Consider the following 25,490-nt stretch of genomic DNA (forward strand, 5'->3'; position numbering starts at 1 on the left):
TTCTGATTTCTGCAGAAGCTGCGTGGTGTACTATCCTAGACTTATGTCAAGCATTTTTCTCTATTCCTCTTTATGAGTATAGTCAGTATATTTTTTGTGTTCAGATTCGAAAACTAAGCTTCTCGTTTGCTGTAGAATTCCAAAAGGGTGTAAAAAGAATACTTTATTTTCTTCACAAATACTCAAAAAAGATTTGGGGTCTTTACATTTTACCTTTGCTTCCGAGCAGGCACAATACTTCAATGGCCCGATATTAGCTCCCAGAATGAGAGAGGGCTGTAGACTTGACACATTTGCTATATTATTAAATCATTTGTCTGAAATGGGTACAAAGTATCCCCAGCCAAAATATAATAGGGTAAAAAAATAAGTCCTTCTTGCACCCCTGAATTGGGATGGATGTGTGTGGGTGAGGATTAAATAGTATATGTTATGGAACTAATTGACAAACTGTGATGCATTTTGAATTATGGGATGATAATGGAGATATGCAGGAGTACGCTGCAATGCGTCAATGCCTCATGCCATGTAATGCTATGACTTTCTTTGAAAAATAAATAGTTAGTTGCCCCAAATGGAACAGGGAGTGATAAAGTTGTCCGAATAACACGTTTCTACCATTTTGAGAAAGATCCCACTGAGGATGTTGTTTGGGAATGGTTGCTAGTATCTTCAGTGGATTAAAAACTTTTCCTAGAGAGTTTGTGTAGCGCAACTGCTTTAGGAATACCCAATTATAAGAAAGATTTTATTGTATTTTGTTGTGAAAGAAAAGGTAGCCATCCCCCTACTGATTGGTCGCGCAAAAATATTGCTGCAAAGTCTTTGGTATTTAAAAAGAGTTAGGCAATTGTAATGGTGTACACACCCATTGCATTTGATTCACATTAAGTAGAGATATTGCAAACACGCACCTGTGCTCCGCATCTCACAAATGTTTGACCAAGTATGAGCAGATAATCTTGGAACAAGAAAATATAAATTTCAGTTACACTTTGTATTACCCTCAATCCAGCTATACTCTTGCCTTTGCCAATGGGGGATGGGTAAGACACAGTAGATGATGTTGATCATGATTGTATTGATGTGAGAAAGTTAAGCACCAAAGCAAGAACAGAAATGTAAGATGTACCACCTGAGATGGTTGATTGGATATTATTTGTGGACAGTTCTGATCTGAGAACAGTCATAGAGCTCTTCGAGCAGCCTATGCAATCTGCACAGACACGCGTATTGTGTAGGCATCGTACTTGTGTAACATAACTTGCATAGTTGCTTACGTATGCAAGAGCATGCACCGTGGCCAACAAATTGAGTGTTCCAATCTGCATAGGTAGCCATTAAGATTTTAGGATGCTTTACGGCTTTGGGCCGTTGTGGTCACGAAGGGACTTATGATTTCACCTGGAATTCCCATTAAAATGGACCACAAATTATAGATGTACTTGCAAATGCCTGAGAAAATTAATGTTTTAAAATGTGGCACACACAAAAATTGAGAGAGGTGGTTTCACTGGTCAACAACTTTTCAGATGAAGTTGCAAAATGCAGCGCTCTTGCTTCTAGTACATCAGAGCAAATGAGAATTCTGGAACAGAAGAGGATAAAAAAATACAACTTTTAGTCACAGTCCAAAATGTTCAAGCATTTAAAGAGGTGAAAGATTTGCAGGGTGAGGTGTTTGCAGACGAAAGAAAAAGTTGGGAAAAGGCAGGATATTTCCAAGATTAAGATGATTTGTGGAACTCAATACTGAGGAGAGTTGGGTAACTAGATTCCCTGCTAATGCAGATGGCAAGATACATGCATTGACCTGATGCTTTCAACTCTTACCACAAGCTACAAAACGTTGAAAATTGCTTTAAAACTTAGTTAAACCTTTCTATCCATATATTTATTTCTATATGTTCGAATATGTAACTTTGTTAGAAAAATATAGTTCCATCCCTTTTGACATAAGTTGCACTCAGTTATTTGTCAGCAAAGAGAACGAAAACCCTCTGTCAAAACACCTCACTCAGAAAACAAATTACTTCACAGGTTTCAATATAATTCCCAATTTTCACCTTTGGCCAACGAGAGTACATGGCAATACAACTCAAGACATATCGATCTGAGCTAGATATTCCTACGGGCTCCACAATACCAAACACTGTTTCCTCCCAAGGGCCAAAAGGCATTCTGCGCAAGCCCTTTGGTTAAGCCATACATTCAAGATTCTATCACTATTCAAACATTCACCACAACCCCTCCCCAATTCTTTCAACCATCAGATCCATGCTTGGCCACCAATAATTGTCAAACATTCTCTCTTTGGTGTTGGAAATGCCCAAGTGCTTTCATGAGCATACAAAATTATCTGCTCAGACACACAGTAGACACCAACTTATCACCTCTTAACTACAAGCCATCCTTTAAGCAAAGTTCCTCTTTGACATTACAAAAATACTGTACGGGTTCCTGACACACCCTTTTAGCAATCCAACCTGTATTCAACAGTTCCACCACCTTTTGTAATATATGGTCATTCTGCAAATCTGTCAATCATTCCTCTTCTAGTATAATTCCACCCGTTATTACACACACACTTTCAATTCTTCCTCCAAACTCTCACCATCAAAATTGTTGCTTAAAATCTCATCCTTTCCATCACCATTGGTACACAGCCTTCAAAAACAATCCGCCATGGAATTCATCACACCTGGAACATAAAGCAATACAAAATCAAACTTAGAAAGAGTCCCCACCGGTCTGCGTATCATACTAGAGACCGTATCAATGCTCATAAGAATCTTAAAAAAGATTCACGGCAGCAATCCATCAATTTGGTCTCAAATAATACTGTTTGAGGATGAATATCAAGAAAAGTTAGTTTATAAGTCCAATGTCATGTGATATATTTTATGCTTCTTCGTTGTGTTTACACACTTCCAACCAAGTACACGATCCTCAGCGCACGTATGGTACATCCCCAATGGAATCTTTTCAAGGTGTGTAAATTGTATATTGTTTTATGATTTAGTGGTTTGGTAATCTTTGGAGTAACAAAATCCTTGGCAGGGACATGTATACTTTTATGCCACTGGTCTTTAAACCAGTAGTGTTTCTGTAGACTCTCTAACTTGACTATTTGAGTACTGTGCGACATCTTTTAGTTATTGTCACAGCTACCTATCTGAATTTAACATACTCATAACGTTCTCCTTCAAAGGCTTGTGATCATTTCGTACTATAAAAAATCTCTCCTCCTCTTATTCAGAGCCCATTAACTCAACATCCCTCAAAGCCCGTGAAATGAACAATATGCAGTTCTCTTGAGCATCGACTAACTTCAAACGTAAAGCTCCTAGACCTTGGAGGTAGGATCCATCATTAAAATGGTCTTTTGCCCAGGCTCAAAACTACTCAAACACATAGCTTCCCTCAAACAAGACTTTAGGCACAAGTTCTCCTCTTGACACCTCTAATCCCACACAAAATCCTTTACCATTTTTATCAGCTCTCTCATATTCCTACTCTTAACCGCAAAAGTAAGAATGAACTTACTATAATATTCGGTCGTTACAAGAAACTTTAATTCCTCTTTGTTAGAAGGGCTAGCTAGGCTTGCCACTCCTTGCTTTTACCAGATCCTTTTTTAGGTTTCGCCTTGCACTGGGCTTGCGAAATCGCTTGTATTTACAACGCAAATAACAAAAGAAGCTTGGAACCCTTTGATTACTTACCATTGCCAGGCTCCCACGTCACTCATTTCCTTGCTTCCTTTTGGTCAGTGCCTCTTTCTCACCTCCTCCTTCATCCTGGGTTTTCGAATCTTCATCCTACGAGGAGCCAGGCTCAAGTACTGCTTCCGATGACCAGTGTCCTTCCACTGCAGGCTCTTGGCCTCCTACAGGTACTCTGTTTCTTTTTTACATTTTCAGGCCCTCTCCTTCACCCGATCTGTTATTTTTAAAACTCGCCTCTACCCACCTCCTGCTTTCTGTTCTTTTTAACACCCGTCCAGTTAAAGTTTTTTTATAAAACCTCCTCCCGTAACGCGCTCTTTTTAAACCACCCACTGCCCTCTCACGGCAGTCTGTTCTTTTTATCCCCTCCTCCTACCAATCTCCTTAACCCACCGTGTAACCTTCCTCCAGTTGCTTATTATTTGTTCATTCTTTGTTAGCAATTACAGCAAAACCTTTCTGTGCTTGTTGAAGTGTACATGGAGAGCAGCACCAAAAACTCTCCAGGTCACATCGCAAATGCCTTAATAAATAAAGCACACTCAATGTTCTTTGATTTGTGTTTCCGGTCCTGTTATCTTTAGTGGTAGCCAGTGTAGTTCCCTCAAGGCTGCTCCCACAGTTATCAAACCAGACTTCCAATTTTTTTATCTTAGACATGGGAGTTAGTTGGTCATAGTTCCTCCGGCCACCACAAGTGTGACCAGATAGAGGGCTGTTTGCCAACCACCATCACCTCCATCTTGACTGCATTTAATTGCAGACAGCTGAACTTCATCCATTTCGCAAGATCACTCAGGCAGGCTTTGAATTTAGGTGCAGCCTCTGCATCCTTTTCCTCTAATGTGACAATCAACTGAGTGTCATCAGCATCTGACACCGGTTTCACCCCATGTTTCAATACAATATCTGCCAGTGGGCCCATATATAAATTCTTAAGGCTATCAGTGGCACTTTCTCATGAGCAAAATCAAGCAGTGAAGACTATAATTATCAGAAATTACACCCATTTGAGCAACAAGAAACTCTAAGAAGATCTTAAAACTCTTGGAATTAGTGGTGGGGGCTAGGCAAACATGAATGCTATATGCTTAAAAAACTTAACTGTTGGTTTCCTTTCAGAGTTGTTAAACCTATTGTAATTATTTAATGTAGCAGTTATTTGGAAGTAACATTTGGGGATAGGCAAAACATGAATGCATATACTTAAGACTTCTACCCTTTCAGAAGCTCAGCTCTGCTAGGGCATGTAGACGCATGGATACGTGAGGACGTGTGGATGGATATTCAGAAAAATATACGCAACGCCGACGGGTAAGGAGTGCCAATACACGTACAGGAATGAGGCAGCATAAATTAATGCGCCATAAAAAGAGTTTGATGAATGACGCTGTCAGCACAAGCACCACTGTAAATATCGGGTGTTCCTGCCAGGCCAAAAAGAAATGAAGTTATTCTGGTCCTACATACCTACGTGAAAACAAGGCCCCAGTGACCAGACTTCCATCTTGAACACAAATGGGCACAGTTCATACTGGCGTCTCCTTGGTTCTCAGTGGCACCCTCTTTAAACAAATTCACTTCCCTCCACTTCCACGGGCCTTGAGCCTAGGGGTCTCGGAGTTGGTACCTCCTCTATCTGTCGTCCGAGCTCTGGATAAAATATGGAAGCTGGCTGCAGCGCGGACCTGCATTGACATTGTGGTGATTTGACAGGAATAGGACACTCGCTCCCCGAAAATGAAAGCAGCGATATACAAGAGTATTTGCAAGGTAGCTTGGGTGGAGCAGGAAATGAGTCAAGCTGCTCCCGCTCCCCGGGATGAGGTAGAGGTGCATCCCATTTGAATAGAAGAGTGTGTCCAGGAACAGCAGACTCTCGGATCAGCATTGCTCAGCAGCAGCCTCAGCAAGCTCCCAATTATGGTGAGCAGCGCACTCGTCCGAGCGCTGCCTTGACTGCCACACTTTTTCGCAAATGCTTTATTATAATTAACACACACAAAGAGAGAGCCACACACACACACAGAGCCACACACACTCTCACACACACACACACACACACAGAGCCACACACACACAGAGCCACTCACACACACACAGCCACACACACAGCCACACACACACACAGAGCCACACACACAGCCACACACACACACACAGCCACACACACACACACACACACAGCCACACACACACACACAGCCACACACACACACACACAGCCACACACACACACACACACACACACACACACAGCCACACACACACACACAGCCACACACACACAGCCACACACACACACAGCCACACACACACACAGCCACACACACACAGCCACACACACACACAGCCACACACACACACAGCCACACACACACAGCCACACGCACACACAGCCACACACACACACAGAGCCACACACACCGAGCCACACACACACACACAGCCACACACACGCAAAGCCACACACACACACACCCACACACACACAGCCACCCACACACACACAGAGCCACCCACACACACACACACAGAGCCACCCACACACACAGCCACACACACAGCCACACACACACACAGAGCCACCCACACACACAGCCACACACACAGCCACACACACACACAGCCACACACACACACACAGCCACACACACAGAGCTCTCTGCCCAGTAACGCCCTAGGGAACAGAGGCACGAAAAACCAGATCACAAGCAGGGAACAGAGGCACAAGCAGTGAACAGAGGCACAAGCAGGGAACAGTCTGATCCAAACCCTAGCCCGAAGGCAGCTCTAAACCGCAACTGCCTTTTGGTAATTAAAATTCAAACACTCCCAGACTCTACTTCAATCCAATCCTAAGTTTTAAAAATACACAATTTGTTAGTTCTTTCTTAACAATTCACAATGCCATATGCTGTCTTTTTTTAACTTTAGGTTTCCGGTGACAACGCATAGTTTTTTTTCAGGATGTAGTGGTGAGAGGCACTGCTGAGTGTTTAATGGCAACATTGTGCGAGCTCTGTATTAAAATGAAAGATGAATACTGCAACCATAGAATAGCATGGCCTAAAAGCAGAATCTGTAAGAGAAAAGTGGGCATATCCAAGCTGAAGCAGTGAACTTACTTCCACTTTGCAAAGTCAGAAAGTCAAAGTATTGCATATTACAGGAGACTTTAGTTTTAATTTCACTATTGAAAATAATGTGAGGAATTTATAGTGAAAATGACTGTCAAAATAGGGACGGTTTGTTAATAGTTACACTTCTAAAGTGTTCTGAATTGCTTTAAGCTGTAAAAATGAGGATAATAATAATTTGTATTTAAATATCTGTTACTGTTACTAAATTTAATGGTACTCGGTTGCCCAAATCAGAGGGATAGAAGCTGTGTCTGCCTTGCCAGGATTGGGCCTTGTGGCATAAATAGCACAGCATATCCTAGTGGCCAGAATTTTACTCGCTAAGTCATCTCCTTTATTTATACAGCACTTTCAGGTTCAGGTAAATCTAGTTGACGGATCTTTAAACAATTAAAATATGCATTACTGTAGACACAGCTGCGTCCTCGCCCCTTTCTTCTATATGAAATAAAAACAAAGTACTATGACGTAACTGGAAGACAACATTTGATGATTTGCACAATAAATAAATCTCCAGCGAGCTTGGCTTTCGAATTGGTGGAGCATTGCAAATGCGTGGGTGGTAAAAGGGGGAGGAGGGCAGGGGGGGACGCCTGTGAGTCATATAGGTGGGTAGATGCATGGAGAATCCCGCACATTCCAAGTGCAGCTCGGTGCTCGACATCAAGGTGCTGTTATAATAAAAGAAAGTGTTGCTGCGCACTGACACCGTTCCATGGAGGGCAATGGGCAGCTGTGCCCCAAGAGCCAGGGCTCAGGAACCCCATGAAAGTGCAGGTTGCGTGGACTGCCTCTAAAGTGCGCTGTGTAGTGGGACTGGCACACCTACCAGCTCACTCAGCTTAATTAAACTGGCAGCCTCCTCGTTGAGCCAACTCCCTGTGTTCGAAAATCTGACAAAAAAAGCAAACAAACCAAGACCATCATCGTCGGACTCAGAAATGAAGGAATTAGCATGTCTCTAGCAAAGATGCCAATCCGTTTTGTAAAGCGCTCAGCTGCACAGCTCGGGCTTCCCGGCGCTGACATTCCCCTGGAGAGCTGCACCAGGCCCCTCCCTGTGTCCAATGAATGCAGTGGGGGAGGAAAAGACTCCCTGTGTGTGCCTCACGGTGCCCATCCATCCCCTGGGGAGCTATGGTGGTGGGGCCCCTATGATCACTGCACCAGGACATCCACACAGCCCCAACCCAGTGCTTGTGCCTGCACAGGGTGGGGAAGGCCCTGCTATCAGTCAGTGTGTGCTTCAAGTACACCCAGGAGGGGGAAGGAGGTGAAGATGGAGGGGAAAAGGAAGGTGACGCAGGTGGCAACGGAGATTGCTACCAGCGGACACAGCAACTCTATAAACACATGGCTAACTGTGGAGGGTTTTTTAGATTTCAGAACATGTAGGGTGCTCTGCCTAGAGTAAACGTTATGGAGTTACTTAAAACAACAAGTCAAGATGCGGTGCGTGAAGAGCGAACGGAGAAGCCCCTAACCGTTCAAACGGAAAATCAACAGACTCTCCCAAACTTAAAAAAGCAAAGCTCTCGCAACCACAAAGCAGTATAATCAGGGAAAGAAAAAACGTTTCAACAAAGTATTTAGCAGTTCTGTAATAAGCAACAGCAGATCCTTGTATCTTTATCCTTAGGAAGGTTGTTTATTTGATCCACATTCAGCCGACACGTGTTTCGTCGTGTTTGAAGTTGAGTCAACACGACTCTTCAGGGCTAGTGGTGTGACCCACTGGTCAGTAGGTCGGACTTAATGGACACTTTAGCTTCAGGTGGATAATTCAGTATGTAAAGTTAATGACACTCAGAAAATAAACAAAGATTTCCTGCTCTGGGTTCAGAGCAATCGAATTGTCATCTGTTTTAAAGTTCTCCAAACCAAGTATGGTGGACGAAAGCAAAGATCAACTCGATACGTGTGTGTATCTAGCCGTACCGGTAGGGGATCCAATAAAAGTTTCACAAAAGTGGATTAGGTTCGATCCCTCTGTGGATTGCGAACAATGTTGTGGTATCCCTCCTCTGTGTGTTCCCGGTCGCCGTGTTTCGAAAGACGGACCCATCTGAATTTTTACGTTTTTTGATTATTATTTTTTTTTTGTAAGTCCCTGTTAATAAATTAATAAATTAAAGTCAGGCCTATTGGTTTTGTCAAGAGTTCATTGCAATGTCAGTCAATAAATGATTAAATGAAACTTTTCAATCTAAAGCTGAAGAGTCAAAAGCTCCAGCTCTATTAATGCTTTAAAATAATGATCACATTTTCCTGGGGGCATGCTATATAGAAGCCAGGAAAAGGAGGGTTATTGTTTTTTAAAGTATTTCTGGAGGGCTGCACCAAAATTAGGTCACCCCCTTGCATGAAAATATATTTAAATGTGCCCACAGAGGACATTATGGGCATGCTCCTTTGCAGAGCTGTGAATAATACATGAGCAGCACTGGAGGCTCATTTATTATTTTTCTCTCATGTATGTATATCTATATATATATCTGCTCCAAATTCACCAGTTACGGAGAAAAAAAACACTCACAGGTGGCGATCTCGAAGGATCTTTATTCCATAAACAAACGCGTTTCGGCAGTCTGCCTTCTTCGGTGTTGCAGACACACCGCAGGCAGCCGTCTTTTAATCAATTACATGTCAGGCAAAAATAATGGTGGACCCCTAAGATATCCTTCTAAATATCCACCATCTTGGAACATGTTATTTCAATATGTTAAATGCCGATGCGTACCAAAATAGACGTTTCCAACATTAAGTGATTAATTCATTTACGTTTAAAATTGCATAAGATATTTCAATTACACATGATCAAATTATTAGTGAAAAAATTGCAATTTTCGGTTTTTCTAAAATATACCACATTATACTTAAGGTAATTCATTAGTGCTCATCTCGTACATGCTGAAAGCACAAATGATACATTTTATTCAGCGTACTCAAAATAATTTAGCCGTGAATCGACAGAGGTCCACTGTTATGTTCTAGTTGTCCTACGCTAGTGGCGCATTAGGCGCACTGCGTGGACCCACGTGGCCCGGCTAATAAAAGGGTCTGCAAGCGTACGTACGCCAGTTGGCGGCGACGTGACCAGCAACTAACTACAGCCCACAGTTTCCCTGTGTTTCATCCTAGGCCTGTGCCACGTGCTAAGTACATAGTGTCCCCGAGTGTAGGGTCATCACCAGCCCTACCTGCGGACCCCCACACGACACAACAGCTGGCGACGAGGCTGGGCGTACCCTCGCTGTGTGTGTGCACGTGCCTTGTGGGACGGCCGCGAGCGCTGCCATCGGCTCGCGGCGCTCGGGGTCCCGAATGCTGCACGACGTCTCGCCCAGACCGTCGACCGGGGAAACTCTGGTGCCCGCCAGGTGAGCCGCTGCGCCCGCAGGGAGGGGTGTGCATGCCCGGACCGTCGACCGGGGCACGCAGAAGATCGTGGGGCACGCAGAAGATCGTGGGGCGCGCCGCCGTGCATACCGGCGGTGCGCACAGCATCACTGAGGGGCTGTGGCCTCATCACCCGCCCGACCGCTCGCACTGGCGGATCCCCCGTGGCGGCAAGTGGAGCCTAACTGCCGTCGAGCCATTGCGCTGAAGCGCGCTACCGCCTCAAGGCCGCGGCCACGCCCCCCTCACCTCCGCGCGGCCCGTGAAGAGGGCCCTGATAACGCGCTGCTGCAGGGAGGGGACAGAAGACAGGATCACACGGAGCCACCACACCCAACTATACAAAGAAAAAATAAAACAAGCATTGGCAACACAAACGGCAAGAAATACAGTGCTACACAAACCAGAAAGTGGCCGCATAATCTCTAAGTCACACGCTGGCACAACTACGCCTCACGCCTCGCCAATAGCGAAACTTCACAGCGGAAGCCTAAGAGCACCCAGCACAGCCAGTAGCGCGACACCCCAACGACATGGCCACGATACCGCCAATCGAACCGTTCCTAGTAGAAGGCTCGCCATCTTCACTGGCTCCGAAATGGAAAGACTGGGTCGACAGGCTGTTAATATTCTTTTAGGCCACCAAGGTCCACAAGGATCAAAAAAGGGCCATGGTGTTACAACTTGGGGGCAAGGGTGTCCACAACATCGCGAAAACTCTAACAGAAGCGTCCCCGAAGACCCACCGTACATTGATAGAAGCCCTGAACAAGTACTTTGAGCCCATGGCCAATCAAGACTACGAACGGTTTATATTCAGAAAAGCGCAGCAGCTGCCCGAAGAGTCATTGGACGCATACCACGCCCGGCTAAAGAACCTCGCCTCGACCTGCGGATTCGCAGATGTCACTGAGGAGATCCGCGGACAAATCATTCAGGGATGCGCATCAGCCAAGCTAAAGAGAACGCATACTAGAAGAATCAGGGAAGCCCCTGGTGGACATACTGACCCTAGGTCGCACCAAAGAATTATCGAAGGCCCGAGCGGCCCACATGGAGGCGGCCCTCCAGGCACCGGTGAAAGCCGAACCAGTCAACAAAGTGACCGCAAAATCGCCAGCAAAATGGAACAAGAAGAGCCCCGGAACCGGAGCCTCAGGAGCCACCGCAAACCAATCTGGAAAGACGTGTGGATATTGCGGAGGATCACCTCACCTGGCAGCAGAGTTTCCAGCAAAAGGGAAACGGTGCTCCGGTTGTGGTCAGTTTAATCATTTTGAAAAAGTGTGTCGATCCAAGAAGTACCGAAGACCAAGACAAGTGGTAAACACCATTCCTGAAGGAGACCCCAGTCAGAGCGACATGGACGACGACTAGGAAGAAGAAAAGGTCGTCCAACAGGTACATATGATCGGCACGGCCGTCAGCAGGACCAGGCGGCTACCGCAATGTGGCATCCAAGTGGGAGAACAGGAACTCATGGCTGTGGTAGACACAGGAGCCACCATCAACCTCCTGGCTGCCTCTCTGTACCAGACCATGAATCCACCCCCTCGACTCAGTCCGTCACCCATCACCGTCTTCGCGTAGGGCCAAGACACTCCGTTGAAAATCCGAGGTAAATTCAGGACCTCCATCTCACACGGAGATTGTTCCATCACGGCCAACATCTTCGTGGCGGAAGACGGGCAAGGCATGCTGATTGGATGCCAGGCGGCTGAAGACCTGGGGATTGTCACCTTTGCATTTGGGGTTCCTCAGGAATCCATCCAACAGCTCACCACGGAGTTTGCCGACATCTTCAAGAGCATTGGAAAGTTCACCGGAAACAAGATACACCTCCACATTGACCCCACCGTTCAGCCGGTAGCATTGAGGCATCGAAGGATTGCGTTTCACCTCAGACCGCTGGTGGAAGAAGAACTAAAGAAGCTAGAGGAAGCGGGCATCATAGAAAAGGTAACTGGTCCCACTCCCTGGGTTTCTCCGATAGTGGTCACACGGAAACTGAAACAACCAGGAGTGGTCAGAATCTGTGTGGATATGCGCCTCCCCAACGCCGCCATCAAAAAGGAGCGCCACATAACGCCCACCATTGACGATCTGATAGGTGAAATGGCAGGAGCAATTTGGTTCTTAAAGCTAGACCTCCGGTCTGGGTACCACCAGCTAGTGCTTGACGTAGAGTCGCGTAACATTACAACCTTCTCCACACATGTGGGACTCAGAAGATACACACGCCTCCGCTTTGGCGTGTCCAGTGCCGCGGAGGTATTCCAAAACGTGATACAGGAGCTGATCACTGACTGACCCGGAGTGATTAACGTCAGTGACGATATCATGATACACGCCCGCACAATACAGGGGCACACTGCCAGACTAACACAAGTGTTTAAAAGAATCAGAGAAGCAGGCCTCACTTTACATCGTGAGAAGTGTGAGTTTCTAAAACGCAAGCTGCAATTCTTCGGATACACCTTCTCAGCCGAGGGAGTCAATCCAGACCCCGACAAGGTAAAGGACATTAAAGCGGCCGTTCCCCCCACAACAGTCACTGAAGTCCGCAGCTTCCTGGGGATGGTCAATTACTGCGGAAGGTTCATCCGAGATCTGGCGAATCTCACACTGCCACTAAGAGACCTCACCAAAGACAACACGCCGTGGAAGTGGGGACCGGAACAAGCCAAGGCATTCCATGACATCAAGGAAGCCCTCTCAGACGCCACAACTCTGCCCTTCTTTGACCCCGGAAACTAACATTAGTCACCGTGGATGCAGGCTCAGTGGGACTGGGAGCAGTTTTGATGCAAAGACAGAGGGCAGACGAAGATTGGACCCCAGTAGCATTCGCGAGTCGCTCTCACCAAGACTGAACAAAGATACTCGCAAATCGAGAAGGAAGCAATAGCAATTCACTGGGGGTGCCGGCACTTTCATCTGTATGTATATGGAAAGCCATTCACCGTAGCCACGGACCACAAGCCGCTAGTGGCCCTCTTCTCTGGAACATCCACAAAACCTCCCCCGCGCATAGAGAAATGGATGCTTCAACTCCAAGACTACAACTGCCGGGTGGAATACCAGCCAGAATCGAGGAATCCCACGGATTACCTATCCCGACACCCGAGAGCTGCGACCAGAGAGGAGATTGAAGATGCCGCGGACACTGAAACCTACGTGAGGTGCGTCACAGCTAGGTCCTGCCCCGTGCCGGTGTCTTTGGAGAGCATCGGTGCAGCCACCCAGGCGGATGAGTGCTTACAAAAGGCCCGAGAAGCCCTACAAAGTGGAAACTGGCGCCGGGCCAGGGAAAGTTGGAAGATACTGACACCAGAAGCACAGTGCATCCTGGAAAGTCTATACCATGTGCGTGAAGAACTCAATGAGGACAATACCGGGTGTCTCCTGCGAGGACACCGACTGGTAATACCATCTGCCCTGACGGCCCGAATAGTACAGCTGGCGCATGTGGGACACCAGGGAATGGTGAAAACAAAATCCCGACTAAGGACCAAGGTCTGGTTTCCCCTTATGGATGAGCTAGAGGAGGCCACCGTGAAATCATGCACCGCCTGCCAAGTCACAGGGGATACACCACGGGAAGCTCCCATAGTTGTTGAGCCACGACAACAACACCCTTGGGAATGTGTCAGTCTGGACTTTGGCAGCCTTCTGGATGGGAGGCACACCATGGTGGCCATCGATGACCACTCCAAGTATCCCAAAGTAGAAATTCTATCGACTACCAGTGCAGCGGAGGTCCTCCCTAAATTAGAGAAGCTAATAGCAGCCCACGGCCTGATCAAAGAATTACGAACTGACAATGGCACGCCCTTTCAAGGGCAGGAGTTCACCAACTATCTGAGTACAATGGGCATACAGCATCGCCGGATAACGCCCCACTGGCCCCAAGCCAATGGAGAAGCCGAACGATTCATGAGGACTCTCCAAGGTGATCCGGATTGCTCATGATAAAGGACAATCAATCGAGCTGGCCATCTTTACATTCTTAAGGAGCTATCGGCAAACACCTCACACGACCACGGGGGTTGCCCCTGGACACGTCCTCATGGGTAGAGTAGTGGTGGACTCAATACCTCATCACCCTCACTGGAAGTCAACACCGTCCGATGAACGACAGATTGAGGCCCGACGGCGGAAAGCCTACGCCCAGACTAGTCTACGCCAAAAGGCCAAGGTCCCATAGATTGTCAGAGGAGATCTAGTGCTACTCAAGAATCGGGTCACTAGCGGGAAATTCAGACTCACCTATGAGGCACGACCTTGGATGGTGATAAACGTAAAGGGAACTCGAGTGATAGCCGCACGAGGTAGAGAAATAGTCACTCGCAACGTATCTCACTTCAAGATCTTTCATCCCGAGCCGGAGGTGATCCCTCACTCCGAGCCTCTGGTGAGCCCCACGACAGTCAACTCGGAGACTTCTTCCCCGATGGTGCCATCAGGGAGACCTCAAGAAGAAGAGCTCACTGACATCGCTGGAGGGGAAGACCTTCCTCAGAACCCATCAGAGAGCAGTGTCGTGGACCAAAGTGGGAACAGTCCTGTGGCCAGTGATGAACGACGACCTTCCCCGGCCGGGGTTGGTGCCACGCCGAGCAGGGGTTCCAGCCGATACCAGCTGTGGAAGAATCCATAGCCCTCCCGCTGGTTGCGAGATTACTTCACGTAAGACTGTTCCACTATTTTGTTTCGAGTTTGTCGATATGAACATTCTAAGACTGTGCACCAAAACACATGTGACCCGATGGTGTCCTGAACTGTGCCCAGCAGAACTGTCTGATCTTTTGTTTTGTTTTATTTTATGGTTGGTGAGGAATGTTATGTTCTAGTTGTCCTACGCTAGTGGCGCATTAGGCGCACAGCGTGGACCCACGTGACCCGGCTAATAAAAGGGTCTGCAAGCGTACGTACGCCAGTTGGCGGCGACGTGACCAGCAACTAACTACAGCCCACAGTGTCCATGTGTTTCATCCTAGGCCTGTGCCACGTGCTAAGTACATAGTGTCCCCGAGTGTAGGGTCATCACCAGCCCTACCTGCGGACCCCCACACGACACAACAGTCCACTGCGAGATCTAAATGGAAACTCAATGGACTATACACACAATTTTCTAAGTTGTGCACCATCTTGTAACATACAATATAAATACATTGCTCTATTTCTTATTCCTGGCGCTTGTGTTTTGTTCATTTTACACATATATAATAAAGCACTTAATGTTTTCACCCTTGAAAAATTTATTAAATTCAAGCAATTTACATGATAAAATTACACTTGTAAAATTTGTACTCCGCATTAGCAGATTAGTAAGCAGTTTTATACTTTTATATCGACTTTTATGTCTAAAAACATCAAGCCATGAATCGGCAAAGATCCACAGCCCAAATGTTGCCCTTAATGTACCAATTCATTGACATGTCATAGGTAATATTTAACAACATGCGTTCCTAGACTATACGTTAAGCCTAACATAGCCTGTAACTCTATCTGTAACTTACTGCAATAGTTTGACCTTTTGATAGATTATATCAAATAAAAGTATCCGGTACTTTAATCTTATGGCCATAAGTCAGCAGAACGTTATTCTAGCTATATACCTGTATTACAAATTCACATAAGCATTAAAGGAAACCAACAGATATTCTATACATGTCTGAAATTTCATTTTCAAAAATTACCACGAAAGCTTTATGCAGGTGGTATCCTAGTTATTTTAAAAAGTTACCAAAGGAGTAACTACAGGAGGCATATATGGGTGTATTGACTAATGAGCTTCTCTGCATATGAATAAACATTTCTACCTTCCGTTGGGCTTTTCTGCTATGGCATTTTTCAGTGCTGTATCTATGAGTCCCTGTACTACAAGGAATAGGTGCAGAGTACCCATAGAGTAATAATATATGGAGAGGATCTACCGCTTAATTATGATCTTTCAGTTAGAAATAACCTAGTTCTGTTGTGGTAATTGCTGCATCGTCTATTAGGAGTTGAAAGAACACATTTAAAGCTCATTTTCTGCATTTCTAATTTGGTGAGGAGTCCCCGTGACTGGCTTCACTTTTCTTCATTTAATTAAGTTATTGCTGTTTTGTTACGTCATCTCTATGTAAATTACGAGTATAAAACGTCGTACGCAGTGCCTCCAACTACGTTCTAAGTGACTTAAACAAAACAGCAACTACATGCAAATTTCAGGACTAACAGATCAATATGTTAAAGTCAAACTTGTTATTCACTGTTACAACAAGAACATTTAAAGGAGATATTAGTACACAAGAATCCTGCACTGGATGATACAGTGGTTATCCAAGGGTATCGAAAGAGCTTCAATGTCCATGAAGGCGATAAATAAGATGGAGTAGCTGTAGTAGGGAAATGGTGGACACCTTTGTGACCTAAAACAGTGTAGCTAGTCTTACCGGCGGGATGGAACTTTTTCAGTTACGGATGGTGGTGTCAACATTTCAGCTAAGGTTGGTGGGGTCATCATCATTTCAGGTGTATAAATGCCAGAAAGCAGAAGCATACTTTAGTTGGCAATGGTTAGCTCGGCATTTCAGCATTATAAGTATGTCTTCCTGGAAGATGTAACGTAGTTCATTCATTTAGTTCATTAGTGGCTCAGCATTTCAGCTTTATATGCATGCCTTCCCCCCGTGCCTTTCCTAACAATACTTTCTACTATAATCCTCGCCTGTTTACGCCGCGTGAATACAATTTGAGATTATGAAATATGAATAAAATGAATGCAGGCTGGGTTTGGGGTGCGTTTATGGTGACGGTTCCATTCCACAGCGCTGTGCGAGTTGGCCTCGGGGCACATTAAACACCATACAGTAGCCAACATGGCCTCAGGAAACGTGAAAGTCGGACATGGGGTACAAAAGCAACATTAAAGCACCAAAACATGTCCCAAAGGGGGGTACATTACAATTTAAACATAAGCAACAAGAGGGGTATCGTCGTGAAATGCAAGCAGGTCATAAGAGGGGATGTTATACAATACTCTGGGGAATATATAAGGGGGCCTATAATATTCAAGCAAAGCGCAAACCCATCTCCTTACAGCTTAAGAGGAATTCACAAAAGCGACGCAATCTGAACAGACCGTGCAGTAAGGGGGTACCCTTGAACATAAGGCAGGTCACAAAAAGGGTACTTTATTGCTTTCAGGCGGGGCATAGTGGGCAGGGGGATGGCAAGCCACGAGACTGGAACATTTCACACGTACATTTTGCCTTTACGCGCACACACACGGTCTGGTTAAAACACATTCTCCATACTGACCTGTCCCTTTTTTGGGGGGGAGGGGTCACTTCCCTTCTACCTTTAACAGAGCGGTGGGCCTGTGTCTTTTTGCAGTGTTTAAGTTAACAGCCTGGATGCCAAGCACCACCCAGCCAGAAATGCCACAGCCCCTCACAGCCTTCCTTTCCTTTAATTGCACATGATAATTACAGAAGGCAAACATTTTCAGAAACTGCGGAACTAAGACAGAGAGGAAGAGGAGGAGGAAGGCTCTCGGGACGAGGAAGAGGCCGGGGGTGGTAATTGGCAAAGTGTTCGAGCTTCTCCCAGGATCTCTTGCCACTTTCGGCCCCAAAGTGGCCTCTCAGAAGCCGCCTCAAGTGGCTTTCATGAGGCGCAGTGATGAAGAGAGGAGAATATGACGAACAAAGTAGTATATCTGATAAACTTGGGCATTTTAAGTGATGGTGGTATTGAGAGGGGATAGTACATAATTGCACACACGTGTCAGTTTGCAGATTTAAATACTTCTTTAGAGGTTTTGATAAGGATGTGTCTGGCCCTTCACGCCATCTATCGCCTACCTTGCTCTCAAATATAACATCTGTTAATGCAGTGTTCCCTTTGCCTAAAGTGGTTTTCACAGAACGCATCTGAAATATCTCACTCAACGTTTATTGGACAAAATGCTCTGGAATTTGTGATTGCCCCCACCTTCTGAAAACAAGCATTTACTGAGAAGCCCCAAACCACCCATAATAACTGGGGCGACAAAAAAGGAATCTATTTAGTAGTTTCACTGGGTTTGACCTGCTAAAACTACTTCTGGAAAAATGCAGTGTGTGCGGTACGTATTGAACATCTCTAGTCTTAATTGCAATGTGTGGGGTAACAGATGAAACTGCAAATAGCTCTATTTCATGAGGCATATTTTATATGGATTAATCCTTTCAGAAGTTAAAGAGTCCGTTTAAATACCTTTAATATTATCATACCCCCTTTTTATTACCCCGGATTTGTTCGGTTTTCAAAATGTTACATTGAAAATCTCTTGCAGCTGTGTGTTGCTGTGGATTACAGCTACTCAAAGTTTTTTATCTAATAAGCACAGTTGACATTTAACCTACATCCAGACTCGTTAAATAGCAGTTTACAAGCATAATTGTTCATTTAGGTTAATTTGCATACAGGTATGCGGGGGTAACTAGAAGTGCACATTTTGAGAGGAGGTCCTGGTCTTTATAGATGTTGGGCTTTGGCTGAGCAGGTGAATTTTGAGTTGTTTTCATAACAAGCTGGTTGGATAGCTGATTGAGTTTGCCAGGGGTTATTCTTGTTACAAACTTGACAGATATCTTATCTGCTTTACTACAAGTGATGCAGCATACAGTGGTATAATGTTTGTGACGGAGTAAGCCATCCACCGAACTCTAAATCTGTCCCTTAGGCTGCTTTTCGAAGGCTGACCTGTGCCTACTTTGGCGACCAAGTGTTTGTTTTCTGAAAGCTGATAGGTTGACTTGTTGAATGATCATGTGGTTCTTGAAATGTTTTCTGGAGGCTGATGGGTTAGAGGTGTGTTGGAACTCAATGATCTCTGTTTCTATTTTTTAAGGCTGACAGGTTGGCATGCTAAAAGGCAGACATACCATTGTTTTATGATTTTTGGGTTTTGCGATGGTTGTAATGTCACTCAGCAGACTTTTTGGGTCACCATGGGGATCTTCAGCTAGCATGTTTGGGTCAAAATTTTCATCCTAAGTTTCCAAAAACCACAGAATTAACAAACGGAAAAAGCTGTGTCTGATCCCCCTCTATTTTAACAGAGAAAAAGGCCGGGCTGGTCACTGGATTTGAAGGAAATGCAATTGTAGCGAGACTTGCAATTAAAAAAAGATAAAAAGAAGTTACTAATAGTAACAAATCAGAGCGAACATCAATCTGCATTTACAATCTATATTAATAATGGCCTTCCTTTCTCATACATGTGCATCAGTTTCTCTGATATTATTTTCCTGCGAGTTGTCCTCAGCTCTACTGTTCTTGCCATCTTAATTTATTATTAATCTCACAGTTTTTTTTTATACTCTTAGTTCTATGTTTCTATTTTCTTCTTTATCATGGTATCCAAGATTGATTGATATCGATGGACGGTACTTGAGGAATGTTAATTTCCCATTTATGTTTCTTGGGTGATGGACAAGACATCAGAAAGTGATTCATTTTCTTGAGTTCCATTCCTATTTGAAGCTTTTGTCCAACATCGTTAAACTATTAGAATGCTTTTCACAAATCTACCTCTATAGCATGATCTGAAATTTTAGGCAACCCTAGTTATTTGTTTAAATATCCTCATGCAAATAACTCTTCCCTGCACACAGAGCTTATCAAACTCACTAGAAGAAATTTCTGCAGAACTGCATTATCGGGTACCAGTTCAATTGAGAGGGATGCCATTGGCAATAGGTGGGTTTTAAAGATACACATACGCCCAGTCTGCCTACCCTGCAATCTTCAGGGAATTTTATTCAAAGGTAAATTGTAGGGAAGTCAATAATCACGCAGGAAGATAGTAGAAGATAGACGGAGTTTATTCAGTCCCTCTCGTCTTCAGTTCCAAGTCAGTAATAATGATAACAGTCCCCAGCCTTAACTCCCCATATTCTACACATTCAAAGGACAACACAGTGTCCCAAATGCACGAGCTTGTCACGAGCTACCAGACACACCTGAGCGCTCGTGACAGCTCACATGAACATATGTACATTCCCAACATAAATGCAACTGTCTATTACTCTTTGACCAGCATGCTGTCTGCAGTACTCATTTCATTCCTTGTGCGTACAACCAGATTTCAGGCAGAGCACCTACCACCTCCAGGCAGTACATCTGGACTTACACCACCTTGTGAGGCTCACCCTCTGCTTAAGGCCTAGGGATGATACAAGACTCAGGTGACAAAAGGAATCCCACAACTGCCACTAGGGGCTGGAGGTGAGGGGGGATAACACCACTTTCACCACTTGTATTTTGGTCACAGCCACGCAAAACCTTTGGAGTTTGAGCTTGAAAATGCACCATTTACCCACTCTTTTTTCAAAATTTCCTCGGGGAAATGTTAGGATGTTTGGGCTCGCTCGCCACGGTACACTCCGACACAAAGTTTACGCCTCACCACTTTCAAATGTCACCCGCCGCCCCTGGTAGGTAGATGTGCAGCAGGGAGCGAAATTAAAGGCAAAGGTCATAAATCGCAAGTGCGGCGATACATTGTCTCTCTTGGAAAATCAGAACCTTAGTCGCATGCGCAATAACTAAGCAAACACAGAGCCTATGAACTATGGAAGGCAGATTAATTGTATAATTTGTGATTCACAGTATACAGTACGATATACAAAAACACAAAGAGTTAAAACTGGAAGTGGGAAATGGTGGCCAGGTGGCCTTTGAATACCTGTGGAAGAAAATACATATTTTTCCTCTCCCACACATATGATATATGGAACAAAATGCAAAAGTGTGCCATAGTTAATTGTACCTCGCAACCAGTAAGTGATAGCCCAGTGGCTCCAGAAACTAAGCACTCTCCGAAATCTCCCCAACTCACTGCCAAACCAAGCAAAATGGCCAAATCAAGGAATATAAATAAAAGAAAGTACCCCTGCAGTTTGAAAGACAGTCAGTGTGAAAATTGCAGTAAGTCTCTGTGTGTGTGTATATATTTTATATTGGGGGCTGGCCATGCACAGGGCTTGACTATTCATGAAGGGATGGGTGCAGTGCCTGGCCAGAGGCCACTGTCTCCTCCTATGCACAGCCAAATCCCTGGGCAGAGAAGGGTGTACACCCATGGGGAGTTGGGCTTGTGGCCTCTGGTCAATGCCTGCATCGGTAAGCTGAAAGCTGTGCACAGCAGAAGTTGACTCTATGACGAGGGTTGTTTTTATAGAAGTTTTAAACAGTATGTCATCAACAAATCCAAAAGAATCAAGCAAGACAATTAGGAAAGCCCTGTTTGATCTACTATATGACGATAGTGCCATTTTCCCAACCAACACCACAGGCGCTATCCTCGTCTTCATCTGGACAACCAGTACCATACACTTCTTTAACTCCACTAGCCGTCGAATGCAAAACACACAGCTATCCACTTTAACCCCCCCCCCCCTCAAATTCGAACTCCTCGTAGACTTCAAGTTAAAACTTCTAATCAACATGTCTTGCCATTCAGAAACTTCTCCTTCAGAGGCCTCCAGGATACCCTAATTTCCCTGGCTGAAGCATCCACCCTGACCTGACTTCAATTTCCCTTTCTTCAGACCACAGCTAGCACCTAATGCTCCAAGCAAAACATATTCTTCAAAAGCCAGTCATTCATGCCATGGCACACATAAGAACACATATTTAAAACTTCCCATCAGGAGGAAGGAGACGCACACTCGCCACGCTTAGAACACATAATTACAACATCAACAATGAATGCAGACGATGTCCAGCAGCACGCTAAAACTTGCATCAGTTTTCCTGGGTTCTCATTGTGCAACAGATCATCCATATGAGCACCTGTAGGTCCGATACCATAAGGCACCCCACAGCTCCCCCGTCTGATGAGAGCATCAATATCCACCAAGACGCAGCCAAGACGCAGCCAGCATGCAGCTCCAACTGAATGTTGAGTAAAACCCCCATCACCAGACTGAGAGATGGCCTCGCTGCAGTTCAGACCTGAATGTCCAGGATGCCCCTGAAGCGTATCTTGGAAAACTTAGTTTGTGGTCATCGTTTTGAGATGAGAAAAGTGTGGACCATTACCCATAGATGACCTCACTCCAGAACTTGAGGACGGCTTTCAACCAGTAGCATTTCTCTTAAACCCCCGCCTCTGCATCACGGCACATATATCGAATAAGAAGTATGCACCCTGGCACCTGCTCTTTAAAAACAAATATTTTTGTCTTTTAAGGAAACTTCAAAACTGCTGTCTAGGCCCTTGTACCCTCTCAACTCACCAGAAGCACCACTCTGCTCATTGGCATCCCAAATTCACTTCTGACTCCTCTGAAGAGCATCCTCCATGCGGGGGTAATACTGAGCCAGGGGCGCAGTAATGTGACGCCATCTCAAAGAACTCCACTGGCTCCCCCTACAGGCTGCTTTCATAATCTGCGGGATAACACTAGACCGTGCTTCCCGCAGAAGCACATTCATCAGGCTGGAAACAGGAAAAAAAGCGGGAAGGTCACGACGACAAGCTTTTTTGGCAAAACTGCAAGTGTCTAGAAGTCCTTTAACACCCTCTTATCCAAGCCGCACTGTATCTACTATTAGCACGTGTGATTGCCCACATGTGGTCCTGTCTGTGTGCACTTCTCCTCAAAAGGGTCTCATGTACTAAGTGGTTTCGCAGTTTCAAAGTCTGCAATTTGCAGAATCCGAGTTAGTGCCTACAAAATCAATCGTCGAGTGTGCAAGAGCCTTTATGCAAGTCAGAGAAGTCTTTCTGACTCACAAAATGGCATTTGTGGCCCATTCTGACTCCTGAATAGGAGAGGTGTGATAGGGCATTCTTCTTTAGTGAGTCGTAGTGCTATGTATCCGTGTTTACAAACTGCAATTTTAGTAGCCAACTGTTGTGATTTACTTTCTTCTTTAAGGAACATTGAATACATTACATCATAGAGTGAGCAGCAACATTCCAATGTAAAGTGTGTCAGTTGCTGAGCTGTTACTGTTGATGGTTGCATACCATAAACTTGCTCTTAAACTCTAGAAGAATTGAACACTTTTATCACCGATATTGAACAGTTACTGGGACCCATCTAAGAGTGGTACCCAGTTCACAAAGAGAGGCCGCTTCTACCATTTGATTGCTCGGAGGTGACTCCAGGGGGGCACTGCAATTTTCCTCCCATGTAATTCCTAACATGTTCACATTATTCAAAGCAGCCCCTGTCCCTTTAAAAAGCAGCCAGGTGGGCTGGTGTTTAGAATGGCACAGGTAAGTAATGCGAACAGCGATGGAGACCTGCTCTGCAGCACAACCCTCCCATCCTGTGTTTACACGCACTTGTGGTGAGCTGTAATATTCCTGTTGCCTCACACACACTCATGAAGCTGGAGGTTTTGTGACCTCTGAAGCCTGCATCAATCGCATCACAAAATGAAAACGACTCTTCCTCGCCTCCTGTTTTGCAAGCTGGGGATGATACTTCAGGCCCAAGGTCTACATGTCGGGAGGGCTGCTGCCTGTCCAGAAAGAGGACGGACTCTCAAATACACTTGACCTCACAGCCGACCTCTTCATTCAAAAATCACCAATGACCTTCACAACTTCCTTATTTCTTCCCCTGACAGGTACACGCCACTGTGTTGCCCCCTAGAGGCCACCTTGAGCACTGGAATCTTGAAATCACTATTTGCTCTATACTTCAGAAGATACATGCATGATTGACAGTGTATTTGGGTTACGGTTAAACTAGGTAGAGGGATGGTGGTTTCATATCTGTTTGGTTTTCTTTTTAAATAGGATTATACAGCAGGATCCGCATTTGTTAGAGGTATTTAGTCTTCAGTGTATCCGACACCAAGGAGCAGGCTGGTTGCACTTTTTAAAAATGTTTTTTTTTCATTAGGAGGTCACTCACATTGAGGTTGGGTATAAGCCTACATTGTCGTTTTTTTCGTAGTTTTGAGTTTCTTGGGTGCCCATTCACATCTTTTCCTTTTTCTGATTTTACTATTCAATTTTTAGTTTACTTTTTCATTTATGGCTACTTTGCTGCAGAATTTGTGATTTGAATTCCTTGCCCTTTGAAATTATGTCATAGCCGATATCATTTGTTATTTCTAGATTCAAGCCCCTGAAGAAGGGCCAAGGGGCCCGAAATGCATTGGGCAAAGACTTCCAAATGACGACCTGCATTGCATTAAACAATTTGCCTGTGTTTTGATCAGATTAAATGCAGTTTATGTTGCATCATATGCAATCGCTTGTTCCATCTTAATTTGTGTGCATTGACAAATGTTATACATGTGCATGATTTGTGTTTATTCTTTGAAACTTCAGGCATAAGCACCACAGATATAGTGCGCAGAGGTCAAGTAGTTGTACTTGAAGGAAGGTACTATATTAGGTGTGCCAGCCTTGATTTGAAACGGAGTGCAGTTCATGTTTCCTTCTTTCACCTCTTGACCAATGTCCCTTGTTTATCTTGACCACTGAAGGGCTCCCTCTCATTTTTTCTTTCATTTTTGCATCTGCCTCTGACTGTCCTCGTCATGTACGTTCATTCATGTATTTATTCTGATATGGGGGGGTCTTATATTTCAGATAATGGATGATCTGGTGGTAAGGAAAGTAATTCTCTGCATCGTTTGACTGTTGGAATATCATTGACTCAAATTACATTTCTCTAAAGCAAAACAGGAAGAAAAGGGTCAGAACTTAGGACCCACGACTCGTGGCCATCCCCAGTAAGGCTGCGTGAAGTTGACAGCTTTTCAGAACATCTGGGTTAACAGGGTTTCTTCTGCTTGTCGATTCTGTTTTTTTCTTTTTAAATACTGTTTGGATTATTCTGTCGATGCATAATTGGGCAGACTGGCATCGTAGAAGATTGGCTATGTAAGCCTCATCTTTCTAGGCATGCCTTGCTGTGTACTCTCTTGTCTTCCGTGCATTTAGAAATCCGCTCCCCGAGCAAGCGGACAGGTGCTTTGTGTATTAGTTTGGTCGTGTGCCACTGCAGACAGTGAAATAGAAGATTACATTAAAATCCCTGTGTAGACTTCACCAGGCACACCACTGAAAAAGTCATTACATTTATGCTTTATAAATTCTTACACGAAAGAGCTTGGCTTGTTGATTCTCTGGCTAATAAAAATGTGATGTGATACAGCATATGTACAACGACTATGTGTGAAACAACCTTGCATGCATTGAATTTTG

The 25,490-nt window shown here is 44.9% G+C and overlaps 1 protein-coding gene across 4 annotated transcripts in view; it reads left to right on the top strand.

The window, feature by feature from the left end:
* Positions 1–25,490, top strand: part of CTIF (cap binding complex dependent translation initiation factor) — an 856,085-nt gene that overhangs the window by 206,279 nt on the left and 624,316 nt on the right. The window lies entirely within an intron of this gene.

The sequence above is a fragment of the Lissotriton vulgaris genome, chromosome 3_1 (assembly GCF_964263255.1).
Source record: "Lissotriton vulgaris chromosome 3_1, aLisVul1.2, whole genome shotgun sequence".
In the NCBI taxonomy this organism is placed as follows: Eukaryota; Metazoa; Chordata; class Amphibia; order Caudata; family Salamandridae; genus Lissotriton; species Lissotriton vulgaris.